We start from the raw sequence: 12,750 nt of genomic DNA, 5'->3' as shown, positions 1-12,750 counted from the left end.
GCAAGCCAAGATCACACCACTGCACTCCAGCCTGGGTGACAGAGCAAGACTCTGTCCAAAAAAAAGAAGGGGGGAGAAGGGAGGGCGGGAGGAAAGAAAAAAAAGAAAGAAGGAAGGAAGGAAGGAAGGAAGGAAGGAAGGAAGGAAGGAAGGAAGGAAGGAAGGAAGGAAGGAAGGAGAAAGAAAGAAAGGAAGAAAGGAAAAAAAGAAAGGAAGGAAAAAAGGAATCAGGAAGGAAAGAAAGAAAGGAAGGAGGAAGGAAAGAAAGAAAGGAAGGAAGGAAGGAAGGAAGGAAGGAAGGAAGGAAAGAAAGAAAGAGAGAGAGAAAGAAAGGAAGGAAGGAAAGAGAGAGAGAGAAAGAGGGAGGGAGGGAGGGAGGGAAAGAAGGAAGGAAGGAAGGAAGGAAGGAAAGAAAGAGAGAGAAAGAGAAAGAAAGAAAGGAAGAAAGAAAGGAAAGAAAGAAAAAGGAAAAAAGGAAGAAAGAAGAAAGAAAGAAAGAAAGGGAAGAAAGGAAGAAAAGAGAGAAAGAGAGAAAGGGAGAGAGAGAGAGAGAGAGAAAGAGGGAGGGAGGGAAGGAGGGAGGGAGGGAGGGAGGGAGGGAAGGAAGGAAGGAAGGAAGGAAGGAAGGGAGTCAAATCAGCCAGCACTTTGATCTCAGACTTCCAAGCCTCCTGAACTGTGAGAAATAGGTTTGTTGTTTAAGCCACCCAGTCTATGATATTTTGTTATGGAGGCCAAAGCAGACTAAGCACCCCATAATTCAGAGACATCAGATGCTTGCACCAGTTAGTGTGCTTGTCAAGAAATCCCAACTCAAATTGGCTCACTGTCATACACACAACTAAAAAGACTGGCAGTAGGATGGCCTTCAAGTCAGGCTTGATTAGGGATCTGGTTCCCCTTCTCTACAAGAGTTCCAGATCTGTTCTCCTCCGTATGGCTTTCTTCCTGGTAGTACAATGTTTACACAGGTTGAGCACCCCTAATCTAAAAATCTGAAATGCAAAATGCCCCAAAATCCAGAACTTCTTGAGGGCCACCATGATGCCACAAGTGGAAAATTTCACACCTGACCTTATGTGGCAGAATATGCCATCAAAAGCCAGGGCACATAACACACAGATTATTCAACTTACCAAATGGAAAAAAGGTCCTGCTAGCCCCTTTCGGCTGCAATGTCTCTTTCCTGCACACACCCAGATTTTCCAACACAACCGCACCCACAAAGGGTAATAAGACAAAAACTTGATTTTGTGCAGAAAATTACTTAAGATGTTCTATAAAATTACCTACCTCAGGCTATGTAAATGAGGTGTATATGAAATACATATGAGGTGTATATGTAAATACATTTACATTTTTTGGAGTTTCACATTAGTCTTGGGTCCTACTCCAAGATATCTCATTTTATATAGGCATTATTTCAAAATTCAAAAAATTCCAAAATCAGAAACCCTTCTACTCCCAAGCATTCCAGATAAGGGAAACTCAACCTGCAGAACCATTGGGGCTTCCTATTTACACACTGTGTTATCCAGTCCAAGAGGGGCTGAGAGTTTTTGGATAAATTTGATAAAGTCCCTGAGCCTTAGTTTTTTCATCTGTAAAATGAGTATAGTTGAACCTACCTCTCATAATTGTGAGGGTTAAAGGAATCAATGAATGTATGAGTGCCTGAAACTTAACAAATGACCATGCCCCTCACAGGTATCCCCCAACCAACTGGAGAGAAAGGAGATAGTGGACCTTGGAAATGAAAAGAAGTTTTAAAAAAAAAAAGTTTAAAAAAAACTAAATTAAATCACGTCACTTCCTCTCTCAAATACTGTTGATGCCTTCCCATTGCCTGAACTCCTAGGCGTGGAATTCAGGGCTCCCCACTTGAAGGCCTCACACCAGTTTCAGTCTTATCTCCCACTGACTTTTACCTCATCTTCTAAAAATACTGGTCTACTTAGCTATTTTCAAAATACTTTAAACTTCATCCCTCCTCTCCTGTGATCTGCAGTTCAAATCAACATACACACATGTTTATATGAGAGGCTTTTCTCTCATCTTGTCATTTTAGGCCCATGTTCTGGCCTACCGGAGTTTATTTGTGTTCTGAATCTGTCAGTCAAGATACTCAGCCTGTCATTTCTCTGTGGTACAGACCAACTTAAAAAGCAGGGTGTGTCTATTGTCTCTGAAGCCATTGTTTAAAGTTTGAATGGCACTGAATAGGGAATGTGTTAATATACTGTGGGTTTTTTGGGTTTTTTTTGTTTTTTTTTTTTTGAGAGAGATAGTTTCACTCTTGTTGGCCAGGCTAGAGTGCAGTGGCACAATCTCGGCTCACCGCAACCTCTACCTCCCAGGTTCAAGCGATTCTCCTGCCTCAGCCTCCTAAGTAGCTGGGATTACAGGCATGCGCCACCACGCCTGGCTAGTTTATTTTTAGTAGAGACAGAGCTCCATGTTGGTCAGGCTGGTCTCGAACTCCCAACCCCAGGTGATCTACCACCTCAGCCTCCCAAAGTGCTGGGATTACAGGCGTGAGCCACTGCGCCCAGCCAATATCCTCTTAAGTTTCGTGTTTATTTGCTAATCCACCCTTTTAGGGTAGATCCTTATTCAAGTAGCTTAGATGTTTTATTACCCACTGCCCATGACCCTAGTTTATTCAGAGAATACCCCAACTTGTTCATGAAAGATCGTCTTGAAAGCCATGCTGGAATTCAGACACTCTGTTCATGAGGTTACCATGGGACAACTGGCCTAATCGCCATATTCAAAAGAAAATGTGCTTAGCCTTAAATGAAGCAGCTGATGCATTTGTCAGGATGGGTAGACTGCTGCAGTAACCGATCAGTCAGGAAATCTCTGTGGCTTAACATAATACAACTTTATTTTTCATGCACACCAAGTCCAGGATGGGTCCAAAAGTTCTCCTCTTGCATTTTGTCATCTGGGATAGAGTCCTCCAAGCCTACCACAACAACAAAAAAAGGAGAGGGCTGGGAAGCAAACCAGCAGATAATTCTGTAGCTCTGACCTGACTTCAAGGTCACCTATGACATGTCAGGGAGAAAATGAGTATTTGGTAGCATTAGTCATCTCTGTCCTCACTGGGTATGTTTCTCTGTGTGATCTCATGATCATTTTTTCCCTCTGCCATATTTAGAAACCCCAATCATCCACTGTAGCATATTCAGCATTTATGGAATCCTCCACACTGAAGTCTTTGGACAGATTCCATTAGCGTCAACCACTAGAGTGATAAATGCCAATACAATAACCTAGATGTTGTAGGTTATTGCTTAAGAAGCTCCTTTCATGTTTTTGGAGAAAAAAAAAATCTAATCCTCTGACCATCACAGGATAAGAACACTCAGTTCCAAACAACATGTTTGACTAAGTCTGATTAATGAATTTCTGAAGTTATTTTTGTTGATCCTCCCACCCTTGACGCCATAATTTGCCTGCGGCAACATGTGTGTAAATTAATGAGGCTTTCAGCAGCTAGTGGAAAAGTGTTCATTATCTTAATTATCCACACCTTAAGACTGAGGGCAACGCGGGACCGTCAGGACACAGCAGGGCGTCTGTGCTGGGAAAGAGCACCTGCTCACTGCGGCTCAGCCAGGCCGTCGTCCCTGGAGAAGCAAGGCGAGAGCCTAGGTGAAAGAAGTAGACGCACAGAAGACAAAATGACAAGAGAAGATTAAGTGTGACTCCCTGATTGCATGCTGAATATGCATGCACTCATTAAGCACCTAGCATAGGTAAACCCGCAGTAGCCTGTTTGATCCTCATAGAATTCAAGAACCAATCTGTCCTAAGTCAATGGGAATGGAGTGGGAGAATCTTTATCAGAATCAAACAACAAAGTACAAGTCTATCCTACTCCTGGACTTATCTGATTTTATGTCTCTGTTCTGGCTGGCTCCTACTTGAACTTGGGTCTCAGTGACACAGAGCTGACTGTGTGCCCAGGTGCCATGCATTGCCTCCAAAGGCCCCCATCCAGTTCCCCCAGGGACTAATCCTACTTCCGATCCTAGTTGTGTGAAGATCAAGCAGGCTATTGAGCCCCAGGCCCAAGGGGGAAGTTTCTCCTCCTTCTTCATGTGCCCCACTCCCCTCTAAGATCTCAGTCTGGTGCCTCTCCTCATCTCCTGGTTGCTGTGATCTGCCCAATGAGACCAGTTTTTACTCATCATCCCAGTCATGGAGCTTTCACCTTGGCCCTCACCACCCATTGCCCTTCAGTAGCTTAGAGAGCTCCCTGCTAGACCATGTTGGAGACAGAGATGGTCCTATGGGCGTTCATGGCATGTAGGAGATAAGACTGGTCCCCAGAGAATAATCATTACAGGAAAGATGGCTTCAGCACCTTCTAAATCAGACTTTCTCAAACTCACTTGATAGTAAGAATCACTGGAGTCCTTCCAAAGATACAAGCTACAAAGCCCCACCAAGAAAATCTGAATTGAGGCCCAAACATTTTCAATAAGCACCGAGGAGGCAAGTTTAGAAAGCACCAGGAAATGGTAGCATGACAGTCATCGCGACCACTGATTGAACTTCCAGAGGCTAGTCAAGGTACTAAGACATTTACATCTATTGACTCATTGAATTATCCCATCAAACCTTTCCAGATAGGTGCTAAATCCTTATTCTACTAATGAAAAACCCAGATCCAGATCCACTGACTAAGTACTCAAAATCATATATCTAGTAAATAGCAGAACCAGGATTCAAATCTTCATCTCCCTGGCTCCTAACTCACATCAACCTGTTACTGAAGGCTAAACCCTAGGTAAAGAGAAGAGATCAGCGGTCTCCGAGCTTTTATAATCTGGCCCTATATCAGTAACAAAATTTCAAGCATGCACCTCCAATATATGCCTGTGTATTTTTAATTTATATATACATACTGTTTTTCTAATATGTATCATAAAATTACATAATAGTTTTAAAAGTTGAAGTCAAGATGAATTAAATAATTTTAATTATTTTATTTTATTTAGTAACACCTAACCAATTTTTTTGCTTTGCTATAAAAATTTTTTCTTTTTTTTTTTTTTTTTTTTAGAGGGAGTCTCATACTGTCACCCAAGCCAGAATGCAGTGGCCCGATTTCAGCTCACTGCAACCTCTGTCTCCTGGGTTCAAGCAATTCTTCCGCCTCAGTCTACTAAGTAGCTGGAACTACAGGCACTCACCAGCACGCCCAGCTAATTTTTGTATTTTTTTTTTTTTTAGTAGAGATGGTGTTTCACCATGTTGGCCATGTCTTGGAACTCCAGACCTCATGATCTGCCTGCCTCAGCCTTCCAAAGTGCTGGGATTACAGGCGTGAGCCATGGCACCCGGCCGCTATAAAAAATTTCTAAGAATAAAAATTATTTCAGTGAGCACACTGTGATTTTGAACACACGCTCCTTTTTCTTCAATCTTGGTTTAATCTTTATGACAGAGTAATTGATAGTTTGGTCCTAAATTTGATTTGTTCTGAAACCTGCTTTTAATACCTGTCATAGCTGGAAAAGATGTCTCAAAAAGATACGTCGATCCAAATGAAAGAAATACAGCATTGTTGCCTTATTCAGTCATAATACTTTTTTTTTTAATTCCATCTACCAGTTATGCGCAAAGGTCTTGGTGAAATGTGGCAAGTAAATTTCCAACTTCCTTTGTGACAATCCGTTTTTCCCACAATTTATTGAAAAGTTTTAAAAATAGTTCAATATGCACTGAAACATTTCATTTGGAAATGTAAAACAGGCTCGATTTTTCTATTTCAGTCTTTTCAGAAATAGAGATACGGCTTATACACATTATGTTTAACACTGTTAACAAAGAAACTGCTTCAGATCATCACTGCACAAACTGTCTTCATGGAACAAGTGACTTTTTTTTTCTTATTCAAGAATATGCACACAGAAAACTGTACCTGTAAGTGTACAGATCAATGTATTTTCACAATGTGAATATGCCTTGTTTAGGAACTAGATTAAGGCACAAAACATTGCCTGCTCCCCTGGGAGCCTCTCTCTATGCCCTTGCTAGTTCTTTCCCCCCCAAGAACAACCATTATCCAACTTTCAGATTAATTTTATTGAGTTTTCTTTTTAACCTCACGTAAGTGGGATCACACTGGAGGAAACCTTTTGTACGTGTGGCTCCTTTGTCTCAAAATCTCATTTGTGAAATGTGTCCACATCACCAAGTATTGTTGTGGATCATTCATTTGTGGAGTATTCTCTTGTGTGAATACACAACAAAAAGTTTATCTATTTTACATTTGATGGGCATCTGGATAATCTCCAGGGTTGGAATGTTAGAAATGGTGCTGCTGTGAACACTCTAGTGTCTCTCTTTTAGTGAACATTTGTATGCTTTCTGTTGCTATATACTTAGAAGTACATTGCTTGGTCTTTGGGTTTCCACATGTTCTGCCTTCCTAAATACTGCCAAACAGTTGCCTGAACTGGTTTTATGAATTGTCACTTTCACTACTATGGGATTTCTAGTTGTTTCACATTCTTGTCGACTCTTGATATTATCTTTTTCATTTTAGCAATTTTGGTACGTGTATAATGACATCTCATTGTGGCTTACAAGTTTCTTCTGAAAATCAATTACTATTTCACTCATTACTAACTCATGACATTTGCCCCGATAGGGTAATTTAAGCGTACGTTTGTGTTTTTTCAAACGCGCCTGTTATATCTTACTCTTGACAATCACTTATCCTTGAAAAGATCAAATAATTTGGAACCCATAATTTTATGTTCACCCACTATTTCAAATACTTTCCCAAAACAGAATGAGGAAATCTCTCCATGCAAAAAATATTTTAGGTTTATTTCCTATCTAATTATAAAGTATTGTTAAGATTCTGCTATACTTTAAACATCTTGCCTCTATATATTGATCCACATCAATAACATCCTATTGTATTCGGTTCTCTTGTGACTTTAACTTCTTTGCTTTAGTAGCTTGCTGTGGACACTGCAGTAAATAAATTTCACATGAGGTGCTAGCCCAGGAAACCTACATAGTTTTTTTATCCCAGTCAATGCAAATAACAGAAACATTGCTTTTGTTAAGAAACTAATTGACTATTGAGAATATTTCTTTCTGGTATTTTTTTTCCATTAATGACTCACAAGAAAGAGCCCTCCAATGTATTCCATTATTGAAAAGAAGAATCCAGCAATGACAGAAGCTGCAATATGTCAGAAACATCTGTACTTTTGAGCAACTGCATTGCAAACCTCGCACACTAAACTATTTGTTTTAATATTTGTTTTTTCAGATCTTTGGCAACAAGTTTGATGCACCTTCCAACAGCATTTAATGACCAAGGAATCTAGTTATTAGGTACTTCTTCAATCATTTTCACTTATCTTTTCAAGGATAAGTGACTGCCAAGAGTAATATATAGCAGGCAAATTTCAAAAAACACAAACACACGCTTAAATTACCCTATCAGTAAATGTCATGAGTTAGTAATGAGTGAATTAGTAAACAAGAAACAACATTTGACCAATGGACTATGGCTGTTCACTATCACTATTAAGTAATAAATTCCAAATTATCAAATTTAATCCAAATTGTGTAAAGAGCTGGACTGAATGTCTCATGACTTTAAACAGTTGAAAAACCTTAGGTTTTTTTAATGCTGGTCAATTGCAATGCCAGTTCTCCTTAGCTTTATAAGACACAGTATTCACTCAGAACAGAATCATCATGAATGATAATGAATATGAAAGGCCACATTTCAAATAGTCTTCTTAATAATTTGTGTCTTCTGACCAATTTTGTGATTGATGGCATTAGACTGCCATGAATTTTATCCTGTAATTAACTGAAATGTAGCAAGCACCAGGAATGGCAGGAGTGTCAAGTCAGCCATTCTCCTGCTGTTTCCTGAGCCTCACATCATTAATATTATCTTCAGCATGCAGCTTCTTCACAGGAATCATTTAAATCACTTGTCCATTTTGTGAGGATTAGCTCAATTGAACTGAGATATCATGAGCTGCAAATCTACTTAACCAAGCACATGGACCTGAAATATATCACAAATAGGCTGAATGCTTACAGGGAGCACTAAAATTTCCATATCAAAAAGGCTCTCTTCACACTGAAGGATTTCTTCTTATTATTATTATTATTGTACTTTAAGTTCTGGGGTACCTGCGCAGATCTTGCCAGATTGTTACATAGGCATACACATGCCATGGTGGTTTGCTGCCTCCATCCCCCCATCACCTACATTAGGTATTTCTCCTAATGTTATCCCTCCCAAGCCTCCCCAACCCCTGATGTCCCTCTCCTAGCCCCCCTCTCCCAACAGACCCCAGTGTGTGATGTTCCCCTCCCTGGGTCCTCATTGTCCAACACCCACTTATAAGTAAGAACATGTGGTGTTTGGCTCTGAAGTATTTCTTTTAATAAGTGCTCCCCTGCCTTTCACCACAGTAGTCTCTCACATCAGCACTCCCTGAGCTTCTAGGAAGCATCTTGTCAGCTTCCTCCTTTGACAAATGAGGAACCAGAAGCTCCCAGAAGAAGATCAGAGGCCATATAGACTGAAAGTTTAGTATCCAGACTCTGGCAATAGAGAACATGGGTTCAAATTCTGACCTCTGCTCTTTCTTCTCTGTATATGCTTGAAAAAGTTGTTCTGTCTCTCTAAACCTGCTTCCTCAGCTATTTATCTAAACAGGGCAAATGCTACTGTATATAAATTATAACTCAATAAACTCATCTTTAGAAGGAAGGGAAGGGAAGGGAAGGAGGGAGGATAGGAGACCAGTCAGAGGTAGCATCTCTTTCTTATCTCTGTATCCCTGATGTGCTTAGCAGAATGCAAGACAGAACAGATGTTTAAAAGTTTAAAGTTATTACTGATTATAGTGGGTTGAATGGTGGCCCTATAAAGATACGTCCAAATCCCTGGAACCTTGACTATTGAGAATATTTCTTTCTGGTACATTTTTCCTTTAATGGCTCACAAGAAAGGTTCTGCTGTATGGCTGATGGCGTTTGGATATTTGTCCCCACCAAAGCTCATGTTGAGCTGTCATCTCCAGTGCTGGAGTTGGGGCCTGACAGGAGATGTTTGGACCATGAGGGTAGATCCCTCATAGCTTGGTGCTGTCTTCATGACAGTGAGTTCTCACAAGATCTGGTCATTTAAAAATGTGTAGCACCTTTTCTGCTCCAAACACCTGTCTTGTACCTGTTCTGTTCATATCATGTACCTGCTCCCCCTTTGCCTTCCGCCGTGACCTGAGGTTTCCTCGGAAGCGGAGGCCACTAGACTGCCTGTGCAGCCTGCAGAACCATGAGCCAATTAAACCTCTTTTCTTCATAAATTACCCAGTCTCAGATATTTCTTTATAGCAATGCAAGAACGGCCTAACACAATGATTTATTTAGAAAAAGGGTCTTTGCACATGTCACTAAGTTAAGGATCTCAAAATGAAGATATCCTGGATCATCCAGGTGGATCCTAAACCCAATGACAAGTGTCCTTGTAAGAAACAGAAGAGCAGACATAGCCACACAGAGGAGAAGGTGTGTGAAGATGGAGGCAGACATTGAAGTGCTGCAACTACAATCCAAGGAGTGTCAAGGATCGCCAGAGTCACCAGGAGCCTCTGAAGAGGCGAAAAAATTCTCCTCCAGAGCATTCAGAATGAGTACAGTCCTGCCCATGCTTCAATTTCAAACTTCTGGCCTCCAGAGCTACGAGAGTATAAATGTATATTGTTTCCAGTCAACTAACTTATGATAATATGTTACAGGAGCCCCAAGATAATATTATTAGTCCTTTTGTCTTCTCCTAATCATAAAAGATTTGATCTTTCTTCAAGATAAATCATATGATAGCCCATAAAATGAACCTCAATCAATTTAAGAAAATTGAAATTATGTAAACCACTCTCTCAGACACAGTGAAATAAAACTGGAAATCAACTCCAAAAGGAACCATGCAAATACATGGAAATTAAATAACCTGCTCCTGAATGAGCATTTGGTCAAAAATGAAATCAAGAGGAAAATTAAAAAATTCTTCAAACTGAAGCACAATAATGACACAACCTACCAAAACCTCTGGGATACAGCAAAGGCGGTGCTAAGAAGAAAGTTCAGGCCGGCGCGGTGGCTCACGCCTGTAACACCAGCACCTTGGGAGGCCAAGGCAGGTGGTTCATGAGATCAGGAGTTTGAGACCAGCCACGCCAATATGGTGAAATCCCATCTCTACTCAAAATACAAAAATTAGCCAGCCGTGGTGGCAGGCACCTGTAGTCCCAGCTACATGGAAGGCTGAGGCAGGAGAATCACTTGAACCCAGGAGGCAGAGGATGCAGTGAGCCAAGGTGATGCCACTCTATTCCAGCCTGGTCAACAGAGTAAGACTCCATCTCACAAAAAAAAAGTGGGGGTAATTTATAGCCCTAAACGCCTACATCAAAAAGACTGAAAGAGCACAAACTGACATTATAAGGTAATACATTAAAGAACTAAAGAAATAAGAACAAACCAAACTCAAACCAGATCAGAGCAGAACTAAATAAAATTGAAACAAACAAAAAATACAAAAGATAAATGAAACAAAAATCTGGTTCTTTGAAAAGATAAATAAAATTGATAGAACAGTAGCAAGATTAACCAAGAAAAGAAGGGAGAAATTCCAAATAACCTCACTAAGAAATGAAACAGGAGATATTACAACTGACATCACTGAAATACAAAAGATCATTCAAGGCTGCTATGAAAACCTTTATGCACATAAACTGGAAAACCTAGAAGAGATGGATAAATTCTTGGAAAAATACAACCCTCCTAGCTTAAATCAGGAAGAATTTGATACACCAAACAGATCAATAACAAGCAGCGAGATTGATGCAGTAATTTTAAAAATACCAACAAAAAAACCTCCAAGACCAGACAGATTCACAGCAGAATTCTACCAGACAGTCAAAGAAGAATTGGTACCAATCCTTTTGACACTATTCCACAAGATAGAGAAAGAGGGAACCTTCCCTAATACAGTCTATGAAACCAGAATCACCCTAATACCAAAACCAGCAAAGGATATAACCAAATAAGAAAACTACAGACCAATATCATTGATGAACATAGATGCTAAAATTGTTAACAAAATACTAGCCAACTGAATAAAACAACGTATCAAAAAGAGAATCTACCATGATCAAATGGGTTTCATACCAAGGATGCAGGGATGGTTTAACATACACAAGCCAATAAATGTGATACACCACATAAACAGAATTAAAAACAAAAATCACATAATCATCTCAATAGATGCAGAAAAAGCATTTGACAAAACACAGCATCCCTTTATGATTAAACCCTCAGCAAAATTGGTCTAGGTGGACCCTAAACCCAGTGACAAGTGTTCTTGTAAGAAACAGAAGAGAAGACATGGCCACACAGAGGAGAAGGTATACAAAGGACATACCTTAATGTAAATAAAAGCCATATATGACAAACCACATCCAACATAATACTGAATGGGGAAAAGTTGAAAGCATTTCCTCTGAGAATGGGAACATGACAAGGATGCCCACTCTCACCACTCCTTTTCAACATACTACTGGAAGTCCTAGCCAGAGCAATCAGATGAGAAAGAAAAAATAAAAGGCATTCAGATTGGTAAAGAGGAAGTCAAACTGTCACCGTTTGTTGACAAGATGATTGTTTATCTTGAAAACCCTAAAGACTCCTCCAGGAAGCCCCTAGAACTGATAAAAGAATTCAGCAAAGTTTCTGGATACAAGATTAATGTACACAAATCAGTAGCTCTTCTATACACCAACAATGACCAAGCAGAGAATCAAATCAAGAACTCAACCCCTTTTACAATAGCTGCAAAAATAAAATAAAATACTTAGGAATATACCTAACCAAGAAGTTGAAAGACCTCTACAAGGAAAACTACAAAACACTGCTGAAAGAAATCACAGACCACACAAACAAATGGAAACACATCCAATGCTCATGGATGGGTAGAATCAATATTGTGAAAATGACCATACTGCCAAAAGCAATCTATATGGTCAATGCAATCCCCATCAAAATACCACCATCATTCTTCACAAAATTAAGAAAAAACAATTCTAAAATTTATATGGAACCAAAAAAGAGCCTGCATAGCCAAAGCAAGACTAAGCAAAAAGAATAAATCTGGAGGTATCACACTACCTGAGTTCAAACTATACTGTAAGACCACAGTCACCAAAACAGCATGATACTGATATAAAAATAGGCACATAAGCCAATGAAACAGAATAGAGAACCCAGAAATAAACCCAAATACTTACAGCCAAATACTGATCTTCAACAAAGCAAACAAAAACACAAAGCGAGGAAAGGACGTCCTTTTCAAAAACATGGTGCTGGGATAATTGGCCAGCCACATGTAGGAGAATGAAATTGGATCTTCATCTCTCACCTTAAACAAAAATCAACTCAAGATGAACTTAAACCTAAGACCTGAAACTATAAAAATTCTGGAAGCTAACATTGGAAAAACCCTTCTAGACATTGGCTTAAGCAAGGATTTTATGACAAAGAGCCCAAAAGCAAATGCAATAAAAACAAAGATAAATAGCTGGAACCTAATTAAACTAAAGAGATTTTGCACAGCAAAAGGAACAGTCAGCAAAGTAAACAGACAATACACAGAGTGGGAGAAAATCTTCACAATCTATACATCTG

Source organism: Sapajus apella, unplaced genomic scaffold (assembly GCF_009761245.1).
Source record: "Sapajus apella isolate SASKATOON/1434 unplaced genomic scaffold, GSC_monkey_1.0 scaffold3, whole genome shotgun sequence".
In the NCBI taxonomy this organism is placed as follows: Eukaryota; Metazoa; Chordata; class Mammalia; order Primates; family Cebidae; genus Sapajus; species Sapajus apella.
The sequence above is the reverse complement of the archived record's forward strand: the minus strand, read 5'-3'. Positions refer to the sequence as shown.